Source organism: Saccostrea echinata, unplaced genomic scaffold, assembly GCF_033153115.1.
Source record: "Saccostrea echinata isolate AGI-Se365-2 ecotype Australia unplaced genomic scaffold, CSIRO_AGI_Sech_v1 ptg000054l, whole genome shotgun sequence".
In the NCBI taxonomy this organism is placed as follows: Eukaryota; Metazoa; Mollusca; class Bivalvia; order Ostreida; family Ostreidae; genus Saccostrea; species Saccostrea echinata.
The window spans coordinates 14873499-14885286 of record NW_026889803.1 but is presented as its reverse complement, the minus strand read 5'-3'; the positions used below and the strand labels follow the sequence as shown (position 1 = coordinate 14885286).

The 11788-nt window shown below is 31.6% G+C and overlaps 1 long non-coding RNA gene across 1 annotated transcript; it reads right to left on the bottom strand.

Moving 5' to 3' along the window:
• Positions 1-6845: 6845 nt before the first annotated feature.
• LOC133171635 (uncharacterized) lies at positions 6846-9614 on the bottom strand. Its single transcript, XR_009718827.1, has 3 exons — positions 9509-9614; positions 7695-7777; positions 6846-7082 (listed from the first exon to the last, which is right to left on the bottom strand). It is a non-coding gene; the product is annotated as an uncharacterized LOC133171635 (long non-coding RNA).
• Positions 9615-11788: the final 2174 nt, after the last annotated feature.

Here is an 11788-nt window from a genome sequence, read left to right as displayed (position 1 = left end):
CTATTATTTTTAAACGTGATCTCTATCTAAAATAACGTCTTAGAGCGTGTTTGGTTGGTCTGCTATTTCCAGAATTTAGCAAATTAAATCTTTTGTTATATTTCTGCGTGTCTTTTCACAATATTTTACCAGAGAAATCTTCCAATTTCATATTGACATCACTGTAATAAACCATACACATATTCGAATTTCAAGAGAGAGAGAGAGAGAAGAAGAAGAAGAAGAGAGAGAGATGTCGAAACTGACACAGATCGATACCCCCGCCTCCTATTCATATTGATTAAGTGACCTAAAAACCACTCCGGATACATGTCAAATTTCGGACGGCGACACTAGTGTATAATTGTTTCAAATTTGTTTCATGGCACTAAGACATTGCTTTTGTGCAAATGTTCTACTAATAATCATATTTATGTAGATCTTGCTATTGCTTGAAAATATTTTAGATTCACCTCATTTACAGCTTGGTAGAGGAATCGCAGAAAGACCCAAAATAGGGCGTCAAGTCCACCCACTCTTTTACTACTTCGATGCGCTTCATTGTATGCTGTCTAAAACAAAATTTGTCACATTTCTTTTATTTAAGGTCATACGATACGTTCCTCAAATATATGTTTATTATCTCTTGATATTATATTGAAGATTATTCATAATCGTCATTCTCTTTTGATTTCTTAACTGTTTTCAATATGTTTTAAAGAATAAGTACACCGAAAATTGTGACATTGGCAATTCAAAAGATTACCCATACGGATTATATAAGGAATATTATTCTCTGATATTTTGCCCAAATGCCTGGTAAGGTACCGCAATTTTTTGTGAGGAGACTTATTTAAGTACCAATACTTCAATAAAAATTCTTGGGGAAAATTATATACTTTCAAGGAACGCGTCGTCTTATCTTAAATTTGAAAATCTTATACATCTATATTTATCTATAGTCTCACCAACCTTTTTTCATTGTGGCTTATCGACCATAGGGTCGGATCGTTTGTCATATTAAACCTATCTACTAATTGGATTTAGTTCAGCAACATTGACTTACAATCATGTCTATTTCAGCCTAACAAACTCAATTTCCTTCAATAACTTGGACCTCCAGAAGAAAGTTTCTTTAATTATCAAACATTATTGCTGGTTTGTTCCCTTAATATGTGTATAGAAAACACTTAAAAGGTCTGCGAAACAGCGAGATTTTTAAAGCAATGAACAATACAGGGGAAAGCTGTATACGACAATTCCTGACTCATGGAATTTCAGGAATGAATTTTAGAAAATACTTAATTCAAACTTGTTAACGTTTTAATTTAAAAATCTTTTAAAATTGTGTCAATTTATAGTGAATTTTATCAAAAAATCAAGTTCTGAGAAAATGTTTTCATGTGACGTTGTATATTTTTCCTTGCATAGAATGTTCAAAAGACATTGTTTCTTTAACAATGTTAACAGAATTTGTAAAATTAAATTACTTTTAAAGCTCTAGATACCTTTTGTTTTTTTTCAGCTATCGGTTGAAAATCTCAAATTATTATTCTGATGTTTTACTCAATCTAAAAATCCTCTTGATGATCAAGCCATTGTTACATGGAAAACATTTACTATGGAATGAAATTATTGTAGAATTCTCAAAAAGTGAGTAACTTTTATCCGACAGATATATGGCAATTTTCAGAAAACTAATTGCAAACTTTCATTCATTTACATTACAGGGGAAATGCAGTGCAAACTTTGTCAAGAGATATCGATGATATTGTGGAACCAGTACATCTGTAATCTTATGAAAATTTCTTCTTGTGAAGGATAGAGAAACTCTATTAGAAGCCGACTAGTACTGAATTGTTTTGCTGAAATGCTATAAACGTACTTTTTCCACGGGATCACAAGTTGTCTGCGTGGAGCAGTGGTTAGAGAGTTTGCTCTAGAATCGCGGAGTAAGGAGTTTATCCTTACTTCGCGGGTTCGAATCCACTGTATAGTGGTTGGATCGTTTCTTCGGATGAGACGTTAAAGAATATTTTCATAATTCCGCAGAATCACAATTTCTGATTATTCCATGGGTAGAAAATTACAAGGATTTCTTGGACTACTAAGTACCTTTTTCAGGTCTTTAATGTAAGTTAAGTTCACTGTGACAAATTTCCGCGAAAATTTGTTTTCGCGTCCATAGCGTAAATTATTCCCACGCAAAAAAGTACATCAAGATCTTGTACCCCATACACTTTGTACACTAAGTCTACAACATCCGGAATGATTCGACCTTATTATTCTTTCAATTTACGAGGCGGGAGAAGGGTGTAAAGTACCGGCATGCAAAAGAAGAATCTATTTAAAAGACGCATACTCATAAATTTCATCAGTAACTTTCTGTCAGTGAATGCATAACATACAAACCTGAAACTGTTATATTAAAGACCGCTCTAGGGTCCAGGGACAACGTAGTTATCCAAGAAAAGGAATAGGACAACTTTATGATGTCAATGTCCATTGGCATCAGTGATAATAAAACACATGAAAACTCTCTAATAAATATCGTTAAGAATTTACTCAAGTCGTCAACAATCAGAAACATTTCGTGATTAAATTTATACCTGAACACTTTTTCCTTTATTGCACCTGTACATGTACTGTTTACGTCGTGTTTCAATTTTAAGCAGTATTAACTTGGCTTTAATGCATTTCACTATGTTAACTATTGATCCAATCTCTGTATTATAGAAAGGGTAAGGAATGTCTGACTTTCTCTATCGGCACGATAGAAATGATTAAAGAAATAAATTAATTTCTTTAATCTTAGTTGAGTAGATAATACAACGCTGAGGACGTTTGATTTCTAATGTTTATGTCATTGTACTTTATTTTAAATACCGAATTTATTGTAATGTATAAAAGTTATTGTCTCTTTATTTCTCAAAATTATTTGGAAAAACTATCTTATTACAAAGAAGAAGAAACAGATGTGCACACAGTCGTGGAACAAATGGCAAAAAAGGGTTTATCAAGAATTGTGTCTGTATCAATTTTCCTGTCAAAGAAATTAAAGGAGATAGGAAATACATTTGATCTGAAATTAGCATGGGAAAAGACTTTATAATACCTTTGAGATTTTTTGTTGTCGAAGTTCGTTTGACATTCCATCATAAATCCATTACTTTAATTGATCCAAGACCTCTCGAGATCCATCATTTGTAGCGTTGCCCATGAGCGTTCGCCAAATCCCAAATTATTCTCTACTGTGCCAGTTTTCGTCCATATGAAGATTTATTACTGATCTTCGAACATATATACCGTACTACGTTCTCTGCATTGATCTTATATCTGGTCAAAAGAAATCTGTTTTTATTTTGCCAATATTTTAAGGAAGCCTATATCAGAATCATTTGCAGAAATACTGTATATTGTTTTTAAAACCAAAATCACATATCTCTCCATGAAAGATAAGAATGTTTTTTTTTACTGAATTATTCAATAACATGTCCATGAATCTTTTAGAAGAAACTAAAGGTGAAAATGACAAATCAATTTTCATCTTCTTGCATTTCTTATTTAACAAAACAGTGCGACATTTAACTCCGGACACGACATTTGTCCGGACTTTCGCCAACCACTTTTCCAAAGATATGTGGAAACCATTTATGTCATCTGATGGGATTTTTTAAAACTTAACACATGAACCAAAATTTCCACCTGATTATCTTCTAGGTAAAAAGATATTACACCTGAAACCAAGAAATTCCATGGGATAATGGTGGGATTTTTTCTCCTAACCAATATCCCACCATTATTCTGTGGGAGAAAAAGGTATTCTGTGGGATTTTTTCTCCCATAGAAGTTTGAAAATCCCATGAATGCTTTATAATGGGACAAAATCTCCCATATACTTGTATATAGAAGATAATCTCCCATCTCTTTATAAATGTGGGATTTATCCCATATTCATTACAAAATAGAAAAAAATTCTCCCATGGGATAAAGAAACAACAGTTTTAAACCAAATAAAGAAACTATTGAACAGTTTAACTACTATTAATTATTTATTTTCATTTAAGTTATGTGTTTCCTAAACCATTTTTTTTTAAATTTCTTAAAATTAACCAATTTTGGGGTAATGTTTAATTTTTTCAATGATTAAAGATCAAAAAATCAAAAGTGGTTTTATCTCTATAACTTTCAGTTTTTTTTTGTTTTTTGTTTTTTTTTTTAAGTAAAAAGGCAATTTCCCTTGTATGTAGATTACCTTCTTTTATTCCTTGTATGTAAATTTTGAATGGGAAAAATAAAAAATGCAATTAAGGAAGAACAAATCTTTTTATGTTTATTTTCCTCCTAATCATTTAGGTTAATTTATTGCATAAGTGCCATTTGTCAAGCTTTACAACATGATCAGATCCATGCACGTTGTTAGATCTTTGCCTGTTTGCTGCACTAAACTGATAGGTTTCCAATTAAAAAATCACATGAAATTGGGTCGTATCAGTCACTCTGAGATTCTTAAGAGAGTTTTAAAACTTATTTAGATGCACAAACTGTAATAATTTACCTAATTTTTACTTTTAATTTTCTTTGTATGATCCTGATCATGCCTTGTTTTGTTCCAATGACAGCTGGAAATTATTTTACACATAACGAACCCGATCTGACAAATGAACAGAAAATAATGTTGAAAAAAATTCAACCATCTTCATTATGCACATTTACTGGTAGTTTGCATTAAAAATATTTAACAACCTTTTCACTAATTTCAAAACTTTCTACCTACACCTACTAAACATATCAAGAATTTTTGACAGTTCATTGAACCCGTTCAAAAATAAACATGATGAAAGGGCATGGATCCAGAAATATTTGCGGTGGTACTCTACTCATTGTTTCATATCATCCAATAGAAAACAAGTTTTCCTTAGTTCTGTTACTTCTTTAATAAAAGCACTCTGCTGATCTTTTACTTGTTATTTTTTGGTACATATAATAACCATGCACCATTGACATGTATTCAACTGATAATAGCCAAGTCACCTTAGGCCATTGCAAGTTTCTTCTTTGTTAAACGTCAGCATGCACCTTGTTTTGGACACCCCATAACACATAAAATAAGAGGTCCAGGCCACAGTTAGTTAATGCTCACTGTTAATACCCATGCGGATGCAAATATAGCAGAATGATATTGGGTACATGTATTAAACTTTTACCTCAGCAATCTACGTGTAATTTAAATAAGATGTTAGATCCGCACGCATACTCGCTAAACTGACTGTAGTGACTATGTGAGCGGATCTAACATCTAATTTTAACTAGATTGGTACTTAAGTGGCTTAAATTTATTCAACTTCTTTCAGGAAGATTTTCAATTTTCTTGTCATAAATGCATATTGTCAATTATTATGCTTCCTGTCAGTTTGTCTCTTCATAACCCATACCCTACTATTCTTGCATAGTGTTCTAAGGATTTAAATAGCATAAGCATACTATGCCGAAATAGTGCACGACTTCATTTTCTGAAGAAAAACTGACTGCGCCCACGCCTGGGAGCGAACTCACAACCCCGAGATTGTCATTCCGACGCGCTACCGATTACAACACAGACGCCGTTATAAATATCAATGTACTATAATATAAATAAACTTAGTTTCAAATATTTTACACTTAAGTAGCTGCAGAACTGTAGCTCTCAGAAAAAATATATGTTGACAGACCAGAGAGCTACAGTGCCACCCATTGAAAAAACTGTATATTTATTGCGCACAAAAAAGTGCGCTCGGTTCTGAATTAATTCTTCGAAATTCTTACCTCAATTGAAAAAAAAGCTACATTTCAAAAAAGTCCTTACTCCTCTATAACTTTCGTAGTTTACACTTGTACTAAGTGCGTTGGACCGAATTCTCGTGAAGACCAAAATGGCAGTATAAATAGGCAAAATTTTCAATGATTTCAATTTCAGGGCCAGGAGGGCTGTTAAAAACAATTATAAGGAATGTTTTATTGTGGAAACAGTGAAAGAATATGTTAGAAACACACGTTTAGTAATATTTTGAGATGACAGTTTTAAAAACACTGAGAAATAAATCGAGAAACAGCGCACAAAAAGTGCACAATAAATATACAGTTTTTTCTATGGGTGGCACTGTAGCTCTCCCATCTGTCAATATATATTTTTTCAGAGAGCTACAGTTCTGCAGCTAACACTTAAGATGAAAAATAAACAAAATAATTCTTCTAAAATAGTTTCTTGCAATTGACCCCATCACTCAACTACTATTCTCTAAAACTATCTGTACATTATACCTAAAGCCTCCGGCTTGTGCACCATGTGTCAAACCCTGACTACTTTTTAAGAATAATGCATGCAAAACACAACACTATTATATAAATATGCACACTTCATGAGTTCCCTAGTTCATTGAATAAAGGTACACATACCTTCATTTTACATTTAAGGACATACGCAAGATACCTTACCTACTGATAATTTTTCAAGATATTCTAAATTTAAACTTATAATACATGTACCATATAACATATTTTTAAACAAAAAATCAGCATGCATTTCCAGGGATTTTGAAAAGATATTTAAGTTTGAAAAATTTTGCATTATTCAAAGAAAAATGTACAAAAATTACAAAACATAAATTCCAGATTTTTTTTATCAAAATTGTTTTAGAAGAGATTTACAAATCCATATATAGACAATAAAAATATTGCACACAGGTCCTTCATTTAGTGGAACTCTTCAACTCCAGGGAAGAACCCAATAAAGTGCAAACTACGTTGCGTATGACCTTAAATGCCCGTTTATATAAGAGAAAAATAAATTAAAGAACTTGTTCTAATTAAAATAATGAAAAAAAATCCTTATTTAAGCCTTTAAGTTTAATTTTTAATTAAGAAATTTGACAGATGAATAAGAAGAGTAATATACAATATAATACTTCTTAAATTAATTCTCTTGGTTCCATTCATTAGATATTCAATATTCGAGTCAACACTCTATACATGAATGAATTATCAAAAGTTTTGTCCTTAAAGTTTTCAATGGATCCACAGATCATGAGGTGATGTCTTCTTTTATGTGTATGTATCTGTGTACACTGAAAAAAAGGAAAGTCGCTGTGTGATGAAAAGGATAAACCAGAAGTCTCTGATGAGACTGTAGCTCTCCTGGTCTATATGTATAACAAAGAAAAAGTAACACTTGGATTTGAAACTTTGCAACAGACAGCAATAAATAGAATTATGTATCTAAGTGTAGTCTACTTGTGTGCCACATTATATTGAAATCATACCAAAATTGTAGGTGGAGTAGCGTTTTAAAGGAATTTTACAGAAATTTCTATTTTTAGTAACCATGGCAGCACCGTTCATTGAAATGTACCTTAGTGCAGTCTAAGTTATATTGAAATCAGAATAAAACTGTAGGAGGAGTAGTGTTTTGAAAAATTACAAACAGATGGACAGCTAGACAGACAGACAACTAGACGCCATGGGCAGACAGACAGACGGACAGCTAGACGGATGGATGAGGGACACCTTCCTATCCCATAAGCTCAAATATCAAATTTGATTTTTTTTCAATGTTAAAGAAATAAAACTGCAAAATTAAATTGTAAATGGTTGGTTGCGTACTAATTATTCAAAGTAGTTTTTGTTGTATGGTTTGAAAAATGTTATTATTCATTCTCTCTATTTTCACAAAGAATTACCTTTGCATTTCTTGTATCTACAAGGGGGACAAATCTTCAAGTGGTACATGTACACTATATGTCAGCTACTATACCTTCATTTTCTGTTAAAGAAAAAAAATAGAATAAATCATACAATACCAATTACATGTATAATAACAAAGCATGGATTAAATTTTTCACTAAAATTAGAAAATGAATTGAATATCGATCACTCAAATTTCTCGATCCAGCCAAAATGACTGACGCTAAAATTTACCCCTACTGAGGTCGAAGTATAAAAGTATAAATTATTTTTATCTATCAATATACCATAAATGAAACTTTGTGCATGTTCTGCATTCATTTACCGGTATCTGTATATAGTAGTTTTATGCCCTTGAGAATTTTTCATGATGTCATGCCATAATATTTCCATGTCTGTTTTTTTTTTCTCTGTGGTAACTCTTTGAAAGTTAGCGGAATTGATTTCTTGATAATTCTATCGGAATGTAAATTAGGCAGGTCGATAGGTCAGGAGCTAAGAAGGCCTAATATGCATGAAAATCTCGTGCGCACCTGTCTCTGTGTCTGACGCTAAGGAGGCTAAATATGCATGTAAATCTCGTGCGACTACCTTTGTGTTTGACTTCAGTGGGTGAGGACTATTGAAATTGGCATGGGAGTCCTTGTGTAATTTAAATCTATGTCTACATTAACATTGCAGGTTATCCTGCAACATTCACGAGAATGCGGTCTTTATTTCTTAAACATCCAATATCCTATCAATTCTAATAAAAAATCATATTATTAGTAATAAAGCTAGAACTTTTTTTTATTTCATTTCCAATTAATAGAAAAAATATTTTTACAAATAAATATGTAAAATAAAAAAGTCCTAGCATTTTTGTCTTTTATAATTTACTTACACATAAGCATCTACATGATGTATATTTTTTCCCCTCAAAAGAACATGAACATAACTTAATAATGATATTCCTAAGTATGTATTCATGGTATAAAAAATGAGTTTAGCAGTATAAAGATTGATTTTTCACTCAAAGTTTTAAGACTGTTTTTCAGAGATTAAAAAAAAAAACATTGATTATATCAATAATCATGTGGGTACATGTCCTATGTAAACTTCAGAGGATCAACCAATTTTCTAACAGAGAATTAGTAATTTGATATTTGGATACTTCCAAACAATATAAGTAGGAGTTTTGGGGGTTATTAATTATGTCCATCATGACATGTACTATAAGCACTGACCCCCCATATCTCAAAATTTATCTTGACACCAAAAAAAAAAAATAGTACTTGCAACACATGCAATGTTTGTTAATCCCTAGTACACTACAGTAGTAGGATACTTTTAACCATGTCTGAGAGAAGATAATTAATTTTCTAATCAGTAATGCTGATGACTGTGATCAAGATACTTATAAATTGTAACTTGCAAATTACAGACAAATTTATACATGACATTATAATTTTTTAAGTACAATCATCAGCTAGTGTACACATTGAGAATATTCGAACGAACGAATACTAGCCTACAACGTTGTCATTGAGGAAATTCGAACGAAAGAATAATATTCCGATGTGTATAATTTTCTGACGATTATTTACTTTGTTAACTTGTATAATGTACTACTGAATAACCCCATCGACTGCTAGCTCTGCAAACACTTCACAGTGACAGAAATTCATAAGATTGTTTCATCAGTTACCGAGGAATCAGGATGATCTATAGATCTTTAGACTTCAAAAAAAAAAAAAAGAATCTATGAGCCATGTATTAACATGCTTTAAATGAAATAAATAACAAATTCAATAATTCTAGATCTACTTACAAAAATAGAGCAGGTCTTCGTCATAATTTTGTTTACAAACATCATGTGGAAATTCCAATATCCTCATAATCTTGTCGCCGTTTTTTTTTTCTTTGGTTGGTATTGGGTAATTCTAGGAATATAATGCATCCGTCTGCACAGAATTTTTAAGAAGTGAATCCATAGATAGAATATTACTGCTTCTTTTTATTTATTGGTTTATCTTTTTTTTAATTTAAACAATGCATAGTTCACGAGAAAACAAAGAAATGAAATAAATTATCAGGCCTATTTTTTTCAGATTTTTTTTGTTGTTGTTGTAAATACTGCCATGGGTAATAATGGTAATTAAAATGCCCAATACCAAAAATATTAACATTTTATATAAATGGGACATCATCATGATCATTGAGAACATGATAAGAAGGAGGAGGGGTAGTGGACGGGTGGGTAGTCTCTCTGTATCTCTAAAATAAAAATTAATGTTTCCCTTGAAAAGTCAAGAAAATTTTATTTGCATGGTCAGTGGGATATTCAGTACAAGTTTAAAAGTCCAGCCAGTACATAGCCTCAATAAAGCCCCTTCTTCTTCTTTTAATTCACGACATTTTGATATATTGTTAACTTTCTATGATGTTCAAAATTGTATCATTCACCAACCATCCTTCATGTGATAATCAATAGTAACCTATAAATTTTTGTCACTTCAAATCCCATTTTTGTGAAACGTAGAATGAAAAATCAAAAGCTATTCGAGCATTCATTTTACTTTCATAAACATGATTCAAGTTTATATTTTCGAATTTTTTGACAAACGTTTGTTTGTATCATCTGTCCTTAAGGGGGGGGGGGGATGCAATTTTATATTAATTGTTTGCTATCAATTATGAACGATGTAAAATTGTTTGGATTTAATTTTTAAATTGAAAATGAAAAAAAAAATTATGACTTAATCCAAAGGTTTAGTAAAAGCATGGAGTTTGTTTTTCATGAATTTCTATTGTAGATTCATTTGTTAAATCGACTTGCTGTGTGTTAATATCCCTTGTGTATGTTTTGTTAGTTCCAAGCAAATTGTGACAGTTTTGCTACCTGGGGAAAACAAAAGACTCTTAAATGCCTCTAGGTATATACATACATGTATCATACCCTATGGAGATCTGGGGTGAAGATATTGGTTTCTTGGAAGTTAGCAAGGGGGGGGGGGGGGGTTAGGTTTAACAGCAGACTTAAGTTGCTTTATTAGTATTCAAACATTTACTGCAAGATTAAGAAAAACAGGTAATACAACAGAAGTTGATTATTTTTCTGTGAAATCAAACTCAGATGACAAATATCAAAAAAAAAAAAAAAAAAAAAAAAAATCAGATTGAGCTTAACTTGGGATCGACACCCCCGTCCAAAAATATAGTCCCGTCCAAAGCTAAAGCGTTTAGAAGTCAGCAGAGTCAATATCTCGAAGTGGGTCTTGTGACGCATTTATGAATATGTCCTATTATTGTTTTTTATCGATAAAATAAAAATAAATCATTTATAAAATTATAGCTTTAACTCTAGCTTAAAGAATATCTATGTCCGATCTAGGACACTATAGCACAATACGATACTCTTTACAGAGTTATGTCCCTTTCTAGAATGTAAGTTATAGATTTTAAATACTTATGGTCTTTACGTTTACGTGATTTATTTTTTTCATCTAAACAATAATAGCCAATGTAACTTTTATTTTAAGAAACTTTGGACGAAAAGGAATTTTTTTTAAAGTTTAGTAGAAAAAAATGACAATTTATAGATCCTTGATTTAAATTATAGTAAATAATCAAAGCGGTCCCCTTAGGACTGTTGGTATATAAAGAAGATAATATGTTATTCTACTATATAACTTCAATCACCTTGCTTTAATATTATCCTGTAGATCACATTCGCATTCAAAAATATCTTTCGTGGAAGACCAAACTGATTAAGGGTTTGGTTTTGTGTTCATCCAAGTGAAACTCGTACGAAATAAAAATCTCAATATCTTAATAAATACTTCTTGCTTACTCTTGAAAACTTACCTATGACACCTTCCATGGGAAAGCTGTCTTGATATGTATGCAGTTTGATTGTCACTTGCAGTGTCATGCAGCAATAATGTGCATATTACACTTGCAGGACTGCACAGCTACAGGTCTAACAAAACAATAACATGACATTTGTTGTATATGTGCAGATAGTTGAACGTCATGGGTACAACTATTTGTTTCGTTCCTAACAATTCTGTGCGTACTTTTTCCATAACTGTCTGTTTTTCTTCAACTA